This window comes from Dermochelys coriacea, chromosome 1, assembly GCF_009764565.3.
Source record: "Dermochelys coriacea isolate rDerCor1 chromosome 1, rDerCor1.pri.v4, whole genome shotgun sequence".
NCBI classification, from domain to species: domain Eukaryota; kingdom Metazoa; phylum Chordata; order Testudines; family Dermochelyidae; genus Dermochelys; species Dermochelys coriacea.
The window spans coordinates 326,446,896-326,457,094 of NC_050068.2; the positions used below are offsets into that span (position 1 = coordinate 326,446,896).

Sequence of the window (10,199 nt, forward strand, 5' to 3'; positions counted from 1 at the left end):
GCCCAAAGAATGCTCCAGGGTGGTGAGGACACTGAGGCAGGGAGAGGTACACAGGTGCTTTTATTGTTTTGTCTAAATCTGTCTTTCTTGTGCTAGCTAAAGAATGGTGGCTGGATTTTGGAACCCTTACATAGCCTCTGCATCTGTTTGCTTTCGCTGTCCTATGTCTCTGAAGAGGTAAACTGTAAACCTAGAGTGCCCAGAAGGTTGGATTTCTGGGAAAGGGTTTTGCTCAAACTAGTGTGGAGACTGGAGGAGGAGGAGAGAGTCAGCACTGGTCCTGGGGCTTAGGGCAGCTGGACCACAAGGTCTAATTTCTGTGAAGGGATAACAGATAGAGAACCTGTGTCCAGGAAGTGTGCCTCTTACTATTGACTGGTGGTTCACTCCATCCCACCCAAGGGGGTCAGAGCCCCCCAAACTGCTATTGTTTGCCCCAGCCAGGAGGCTTAGAAGCAAGAGCTTGTTTGCTCTGCCTCACCCAGAGGGCTAGAACCACCCCCCCCCACCCAACAGCTATTGCTTGCTCCAGCCAGAAGGCCAAGGGGGGAATCTATCAATGCTGCACTGGGCCAATGGAGGCAACCCCTGCTGGACTGACTGAGCCCCTGTGACATGTGGTGGACAATACGGGCAACAGTCAGATCCTGATAAGAGAGCCAAAAGGGGGAGGTACAGACGATAAAGCTTTGCGATTGGCATGGATACCAAAAAGGTACTAAAATGGATGCTGGAAAGCCAGCAGCAGCCGGCAGCTCAACAACAACAACAGGACCAGTTGCTGCAGCAAATGACCATGCAACAATAGTAACAGATGTGCCAGCACCAAGAACAGCAACAGTAGCGGATCAAGGAGTTAGCAGCACAACATCAAGTCCAACAAGAGTGCCTGGTTCAGCAGATGGCAGCATTCCTACAACCATCTGGATGACCTGGCACCGTTATGATGGGCTGGGAACAGAGAACACCTCGATGGGGTCACCAGTGAGGCTTGCCAAGATGGGTCCCAGGGATGACTCAGAGGCCTTCTTGGTCATGTCTGAGCAGGCCACCACTGTGGCCCACTGGCCTCCAGAGCACTGGGCTACCATAGTGGCCCATACTTGACCACGCCTGCACAGACCACCTACTGGAACCTAGACCCCACTGGCACACTAGATTATGCCAAAGTGAAGGCAGCCATTTTTTAATCCTTAGATATTCTGTCAGTGATTTCAATGAGAGAAAGACCCACAGAGTCCAGTGGCTCAGCGACTCCGGGACTACTGCTTGCCATGATTGGATCCTGAGAAGCTGACGGGAATACAACTGGCAGAGACTGTTATATTAGAGCAGTTTATGCAAAGCCTTTCCCCAGAGAGGAAGAAGTGGGTACATCAACACCATCCAATGACTCTCATGGAGGAGGTATCTCTGATGGAAGATTACTTAGCCACAGAGGGTCCCAAACTACAGACATCTAAACCTGGGAGTCCCAGTAGCCATAGGCAGGACCCACCCAGGAGACAGTACAAATTCAAAGAAGGGGGACCCCGGATTAGATCTGTACCATGTATAGTAGCCCGAGTACCGAAAGCTGCCAGAACTCCAGCATGAGATCCTGGGAGGGGGAACCCCACCCAGCGGCCCTGCAACATAGACTCCGTGGGGCAGATGTTATGAGTGTGGCCAAGAGGGGTACTTCAGATGATATTTCCCTTTTATGGCTTGTAACTATAGCCAAGTGTGGGTGGCAGGCCTACAGGCTTGAAAAAGGAGCAAGCCAAAACTTCTGATCACTTTACAGCTCAACAGTATAGAGATATGTTTATGAAAGATTGTAATTTGGAGATGCTCCCTCATAAGGGACAGTGTTGTGTGGGAATTTGTAGATGTGCTCTGGAGGTGAGTGTTGGGAACACTGCATGGCTGTGTGCAGCAACTCACTACAGAAGCGCTCCAGTTTGTTTTATTAAAGTTTTATTCCTTTCTTATTCACTGGTTTATTATTTAATGAACCCCAGGATCGTTACAAATGGCATCCAAGTGACTAGTCTGATTGACTTGGGGTGCAGCCACACGCTTGTCCAGGTCACCCTCATGATGTCACCAAATGGGACAGAGGCACCTATATATCTCCAGTGCATCCATGGGGATGTACAGACATACCCAGTTGCCACAGTAAAGCTGGAAGTAGGCTGTCACAAGGAAACATGCAGAGTCAGTTTGGCCAAGACACTAGTATACTCCTTGATCCTGGGACTTGACTGGCAATGGTTTGGGGAGGTCATGCATGACTGGGGAGACCAACTGCCGATGGAAACAAATCTGAGACCATGTTTGAGTCAGCTCCTAAATCAAAAGGAGGATGAAGAGCCTGAGGAAAAAGCTCCTGACCACTCAGAAGACCTTGAATCACACTCTGTAGAGACAGAGGCACCAGCCAAAGCCAGGCACGAGTAGCTAACAGTCAATGGAGATTTCACGAGAGAGCAGAGAAGACCCAGCATTGAGTCAGGCATTGGAATAAGTGATCAACACCGAGGAGGAGGGGGGCGCCAACCAATGGGTACCTCAGGGGACCTGCTTTGCCCATTTATACTGGGTAACCATGGATCGGCAAACCCAAGAGGTACTTCAATAACTGCTGGTGCCATGGGGGTTCTGATGGGGTCTGATCTATCTAGCTCACTCAGTGCCCTGAGGTGGATACCTGGGATGAGAGAAGACTTAGTGGTACTTAGATTATTATGGCCCGGCATTCACAAGGAAGTGAATGATTTTTGTGCCTCATGTCCAGAATGTCAACATGACAGCCCTAAAGGAATATCCAAGACTCCACGATCTCCCTCCCACTGGTGGGAATGCCTTTTGAGAGGATCAGTATGGACCTGGTGGGTCCCTTAGAGAAAAGCAGGTCAGGTTCCATCACATACTGGTAGGGATAGACTATGTGATCCTCTATCCCGAAGTCGTTCTGCTGCATTTGACTACCACTCCTGCCATAACAACGGAACTCCTGAAAATATTTGCATAAGTTGGGATACTGAAGGAGATACTAATAGAATGGGGAACCAACTTTTCATCCCGAGTTGTGCAGACTGTTGAACTGTTATGCACTAAAGACCTCGGTCTACCACCCACAAAACAACAGCCTAGTAGAAATCCATGCTTCGTATGTTCATCGATGACGACCTGTGACACTGGAATAAACTGCTACCCACACGGTTATTTGCTGTGTGGGTGATGCCCCATGCCTCCACGGGTTCTCTACATTTCTGCTGCTATATGAGAGGCAACCCAGAGGGATCCCCAACCTCCTCTGAGTCTTGGGTCATGGGGTCAGAGCCGTATATATTACAACTGCAGGAGCACCTTAAGAGCCCAGCAGACCCAGGAGCAACAATATAATCTGGGGACACAGCTCCGGACTTTCAAGCTTGAGGATCACATGCCCCTTCAATGGATCCACTCCACAAAGGACATTAGCACCAGGATTATGAGATGGTACTTCTCTCTCCAGCCCTATGAGTTCAAGATACTTTACCAACCGAGCTGAGCGCACGCAAATGCTGATTTCTTTTCCCGAGTGAGCGAGGAGGAAGACGAGGAAGGCCCACTGTCAAGTCCTAACTTGAGAGGGAGGGTGTATAATGGGATGTATCAACCCCACATTGGGCCAACGGGGGCTGACCAATCACTGTGGGCCCAGGAGACTACATCCCTTCACTCCTGCTGCACATACTCCAGGTGGAGGGAACAGATAAAAGGAGACAGCTCAGCTCAGTTGGGGCTGGCAGAGGAAGAGGAAGGATGTGTGCTGCAGAGGAACTGTTGACTCTCCAGACTGCTAAAGCCGTGGCCCAGGACTATGCTGCAGAGTCTGACCACAGAGACTGAGGCCATGTCTACACTACTGGCTAAATCAGCATTGTTGCAATCGATGCAGGGATATCGATTTAGCAGGTCTGGTAAAGAAATGCTAAGTTGATGGGAGTGCTCTCTCATCGATGTGTGCACTCTGCTTCCCCAAGAGGCAGAAGTTATGTCAATGGGAGAGCATCTCCCGTTGATACAGCGCAGTGTAGACCTTGCTATAAGTCAACCTAAGTTACGTTTACTTCAGTTACATAACTTACGTAACTGACCTAGTGTAACTTAGATCGATGTACAGCGTTAATGTAGACCAGCCCTGACAGGGACACTGAGCCACTGCCAGCGAGATGCCCAAGATGGGCTTTATGGTAGGAAGTGACCTAGTGCAGTCCAACCTTTTTATTTCAGAGGCCCCCCGCAACATGCTATAAAAACTCCACAGCCCACCTGTGCCGCAATAACTGGCTTTCTGCATATAAAAGTCAGGGCCGACGTTAGGGGGTAGCAAGACGGGCAATTGCCTGGGGCCCTCATGAAGCTACATTGCTCAGGCTTTGGCTTCAGCTCTGGGTGGCAGGGCTCAGGGCCCTGGGCTTCAGCCCCATGCAGTGGAGCTTCAGCTTTCTGCCCTGGGCCCCAGTGAGTCTAATGCTGGCCCTGCTTGGTGGCCCCCTGAAACCTGCTTGCGGCCCCCCAGGGGGCCCTGAAGCCTGGTTGAGAACCACTAGGGAATGTGTTAGGAGCTAATGCTTGAACCCTTAATAGGAAGTTTACTGGCTTCACAGGGCCCTGAGTTGGAACCTGGTGGAGTAGGGTGAGCCTACCCCAGCCCAGCACTTGCCCCTAGGCATGGCTGTCAGGGACTCTTGCTATAGACTAGTGGTTTACTCTGCCCCACCCAAGGGGGTCAGAGCCCCCAAACTGCTATTGTTTGCCCCAGCCAGGAGGCCCAGTGGCTATAGACAGCTTGTTTGCTCTGACCTACCCAGAGGGTTAGAGTCCTCAAATGGCTATTGCTTGCCCCAGCCAGGAGGCTTAGGGGCTATAGATTGATCGTTTGCTCTGCTCTATCCAGGGGTCCAGAGTTTCTGATTGTGATAACTTGACTCTGCAGGGAATCTTGATGACTGTGTGACTGGGTGTATCAACCCTGCACTGGGCCAATGGGGGTGACCCTGCTGGACAGACCGAGCCCCCATGACACAGCTGCATTTGTATTACCTAAATATATAAGGAACAATGTCAAACCTTACACTGCTTAAAAGCCACAAAATATACTGAGTTATTACAGTATATAGCTATTATCCTTAGCAAGCTCATTGTGTAAAGTATGGACTTGATTCAGAAGCTGCTTTTACCAGGAGAGATCTGTGGCAGCCTCTCACAGAATGCTGTTCGGAGGGAGAAGGGACTTAATATTTAATGATCATCCCCTAATCCTACTTACAGTAAATCAAAACTAGAAATAAAGTTACACTAGTACACAATTGTGAAGATAGTTAATTCTTTTTTCAGCAGATGTGGCTAACGGTCCCTTTAATCATAGACACATGATGTCTCAGCAACATGTTCAAGGACAAGAATACAAAACACAAATATGCACACAAATATTGGCATACCCATCACATAAAATGTACCTTTTGGCAGTTACTGAGTGGCATGGAAGAGGATTTGAGTGGTAAATACATATATGATAACTTTATATGTTACAGAATGTGAATGTGACAATTTATCTGCAAGAAGATAACCTCTGCCAGGAAGAAATACCACTTAAAGGTCAATCCATGCTATAGCATATTGCATCTGTTGACTATTATGGCAGTTAGAACTCTATTGAATCCCTGGGTCTACATCTAAACTGATTCAGTACTGGCAGTTTGGTAGGTGGACAAATACAGTTTCGTATATAGATCTTACTAGCTAGGGACAATCACAGGCTTCTGCAGTTATAATCTCTCCCTAAAGGCTTCTCACACTGAACCACAAACCATTGAAATAGATATCGTATCCCCTTATCAGGTTAATTTCTGTTGCCCCGAGTGTGTCTTTTATCCATTGGGTATGATGCATTAGGAAATATTCTGCCAGCTGAAGGGTTTATGCTTTTTACATTTCCTCTAAGAAGCTCACCAGTAACTAGTCTTCTCAGATACTAAACAAAAGCAATATTCAGCAATACTTCAAACCTCTTCTGTATCTGTGTCAAAAGGTTCAAGAGGGTGGATTTTCCCTGGGGATACATTAAGGTAGTCTCTGACCATAGATCCCTAGCTGCAGGATTTTGTAGAGGTCATGGAAATGCTAGCACTACTAGGCCTAGGAACAAATCCAGCAACTGTTCTGAATTTGGATTTGACTTTGAACAAATTTGATTCAGAAACTCTATGCAAGTTCTGATACGTAAAATGGTATGAGGTTCATTTTAAATATGATCTGGCTTTCTCTCACCTCCCCAACACTGTGTTGATGTCTTCCTCCTTTATTCTGCCTTTGACTTTAGAGTCCCTATCACATGTTCTCTGCCCAGTGTTACAGACTTAATCCAGAAACTAATGGGTTAACTAGTGTTAAATGCATGCACATGGACAACACTGAAGTCCATATGAGCTTCTGTGTGCCTGTTGATAAGAAGTGCCCGGGGACACTAAAAGGTGACACACTTGCAACTTGTGCAAGGCTGCAGCTGTCTATTTAATTATTCTGAGTTGGATTAGTCTGGAGACAGTTATGCTGAGAAACGCACGAAAGTGGAGAGTGTTGGCTTCTTACCTAGTTACAATGTTCTATTACTGACCTCTAGCTACTTGAGATCTTCTAGGTTTAAATAAAAGTTGAGCATTTTATTAAGGCTATCTAAGCCGTGTCTGGTCCCGCTGCAGTATGTAACACAGTGCAGTCTGGCTTCCATCTCTCTACTTCATTGCAATTTCACAGAATTCCTGTCAGTTTCACAGGAATCCATATCTAGCCATATCCAGGATCATTCAGATACTGATGGTCAGTATTTGGTACTGATGGATATAACTACAGTATACAGATTGGTCGTATACATATTAGACAGATATTTGCATCATGTCATCTAGTTAAATTTTTGCTGACTGCATAATTTAAACCATCATAGAGAGAGACGTAGTTCAAAGCAGGCCTCTTAGACATTTTCAGATATCTCCAACTTGTGGAGTACAAATACTATTCCGAATACAGCTGTCTCTCTCTGAGTTATTCTTCCAGCTGTCCATCTGGAATTGAGGTTAGGAGTAAGCAAAGTTAAATGCTGTAAATATCTGGATTGAGGACATGGCATGAAATCAGTGGGAGTATTGCCATTGATTCAATGGCATTAAGACTTCAGGCATGGTATACAACACAAGGTCTTAGGTGGAAATTATCTCTAATTGTTGACCCTGCACTGTCATCCTGTTGAGAAACATAGGATGTGGTGTCGAGACTATTTAGGAATAATGAAAATCGGGCTCCAGGGTCTCAGGTTGGGTTCTCAAAATCAAAGGACAATTTTGGTAAACTTTGACCTTAATTCTCTGTGCCTTAGTTTCCCAGCTGTTAAATGAGACTAATTACCTACTTCATACACTTATTTTATAGGTTTAGTGTATTGATGTTTGTAAAGTGCTTTGAGATCTGAGGGGCAGTACTAGAGAAGTGCACAATATATTAACAAGAGATGATAATTAATACTAAGTCCCATGTATGTACAGAATACTTGTCCCCAAGTGAATTACAGTCCCTCTGATACACTACACACAGTTTAGCACAAGTGAAGAAAAGTCATCCATTTGACATTGGAGGAGGAAAATTAGGTTGGCAGAAGGTAAATATCTTGGGCATTTGTCCAGAACACTGTGACTGAATGCTCAGTGGTTTGAGCATTGGCCTGCTAAACCCAGGGTTGTGAGTTCAATCCTTGAGGGGGCCCTTTAGGGATCTCAGGCAAAAATGGGGATTGGTCCTGCTTTGAGCAGGGGGCTGGACTAGATGACCTCCTGAGGTCCCTTCCAGCCCTGATATTCTGGGTAGCAAGCAATAATCCAGACTTCACGAGCCTCCTGGTAAATAGTTTCTAGTGTATGTGGTAAGGTCAGTAATTACCCTATACAATTACATAGTGCCAGGTATAAGTGGCAACTACCCTTAGCCCCTATTAATTTTTCTAAGTTAAAATCAGCCTCTTCCCTGTGTTTTCTTTTTTAGTTTTATCTTGTCCCATTCCCCCTATTCTTCAGATCAGGAACCTGGCCCCGAGGACTCTGATCCCCCAACAGGCGCCACATCACAAGTCCCTATTGTAGGCCTTTCAGTGACAAGACACACTAAAATAAAAAAACCACCATCAGCTGATCAGATGAATCCCACAGAGGCTCCAGTAGGGACATCTTGACACTGTAGAAGTCATGGGAGTTTTGCCATTGACTTCAGTGGGTCCAGAACTTCACCCCAGGATTCCAGTCCACAGGCTGGTGTCCTCTTGCCCTTAGGGGCAGCTTCTCTCTGCTCCTTGGTAGCAGAAGCAGAGGGAGTGTTGTCCTTTGTTCTCTGCAGACAGCATCTCCTCACTGTATAGACAAAAGCAAAATAAATATTTAAAATACTGTCAAAAGCAAAAACATTTACACATTCCCCCCATTAATTTTCTAGTCAAATACATAAAATATATTCCAGAATATCCCAGTGCAGACAAATGCCTTTCCGAAGCCTCCTTTTCAGTCTTTTGCATTCTAGTGTCCATGAATTGCTATTTACCAAAGTGATTAATACCCTGATTATGAAAAATATTTTCAAAAAATGGATCTGTTCCAAAATCAATAAAAGTACATGATAAAGTACTCTAACATAAAAGTCAAATCCATAGTTATGTTAAATGACTATGCTAATGCCATTCATTTTGAAAGTCAATAGTTTGTACTAGTATCAAGTTCGGAGGGTTGCTTAGGTACTATGGTAATGAGACTCATGTAAGTACTTTAGATAGATAGTTGAAGGTTCTATCGATTGAGAACTGAGATCCTAGATCTTTTGTATTCTCTTGATATTGTTGTGAACAACTATTATGAGACAAGAGACCACAGTCATATTTTCCCATTTTATATCTTTCAGAAAAGTGATGATTATATTAAAACAAGCTACTGGAAAACCACAAAGAACTACTCAACAGATTTTCTAAGACTTGATATAATTGTTGTGGTAAACTGGGCTTCAGTTAACATTTGCTGAGTAGTATTTAGAAGTTAGTGCAGATGCTGTTAGTGTGAAGTACAGTAGATCCCCAATTTATGAACATCAGTCTTGTGAACCACCAGTTATATGCATGATATTTCTGCTGCCAAAGTCATCCTTTCTGCTTCCAAAAGTGACTTCAGTCCTTCAGGCCAGCATTCAAGGATCTGTCCAGGTTTGAAAAGACAGAGATTTGGTGACAAAGTTCTCTCAAACAAGAAAAATCAGGCACACAGTAATATGAGTTACCATTAGTTATGTACACTATCATTGAATGATTAAGAAATTCACTATGCACTGTATCTACTGTATTTTGAAATGTCAGTGTTATGAACTCCTTAATTCCCAATTAATTTATAAAATAGGGGTGTCTACTGTACTTTAATCTACTACTATTCAAGTTTGTCTTAGGTCACCTGACATTCACATGGCAATCATACGAGGGTTGCCAGCTTTCTAATCTCACAAAACCAAACCCCCTGCCCCTCCCCTTCCATGAGCCCTGCCCCTGCCCCACCCCTTCTCCTAGGCCCCGACCCTCCGCTCACTCCATCCTCCCCATTGCTCACTCTCAATCACCCTCACTTGCTTTCACCAGGCCGGGGCAGGGGTTGGAGTGTGGGGGGAGGTATGGGCTCTGGGCTGGTGGTGCAGGCTCCGGGTGGAACCAGAAAAGAGGGATTCATGGTGCAGGGAAGAGGGTTCGGGCTGGGGAGGGCTCTGGGGTGTTGTGGGGGGGGTGACGGCTCCAGCTGGGAGTGTGGGTTCTGGGATGAGGCCGGGGATGAGGGTTTGGAATGCAGGAGGGGGGCTCCATGCTGGGGCGTGGGTTTGGGGTGTGGGAGGGTGTTTGAGGCACAAGTCAGCCTCAGCCCAGCACACCTGAGTCAATCGGGACAGACGGAGGAATTGAAAGCCAAAGAAAAGCTGCTGGAAAGAAATCAGAAAAGCTGCTGCAGAGAGAGAGAAAAAAAACTGGAGCAGAGCAAAGGTGACTGACCAGGAGCTAAACAGCAACAGTAATTTTAAAGAGATACCAACGAATTTATAAGTAAGCCTGCCAGTTTTTAATGTAAAGGTTGCACCCCATAGGCTTTAGGAAATATGCTTAT

General features: G+C 45.9%; 1 long non-coding RNA gene across 1 annotated transcript in view; it reads left to right on the plus strand.

The window, feature by feature from the left end:
- Positions 1–9,605, plus strand: part of LOC122456615 — a 94,019-nt gene extending 84,414 nt beyond the window's left edge. The window contains exon 3 of the long non-coding RNA XR_006275602.1: positions 8,968–9,605. This is a non-coding gene — a long non-coding RNA (uncharacterized LOC122456615). The remainder of the gene's footprint in view (positions 1–8,967) is intronic.
- The last annotated feature ends 594 nt before the right edge of the window (positions 9,606–10,199 follow it).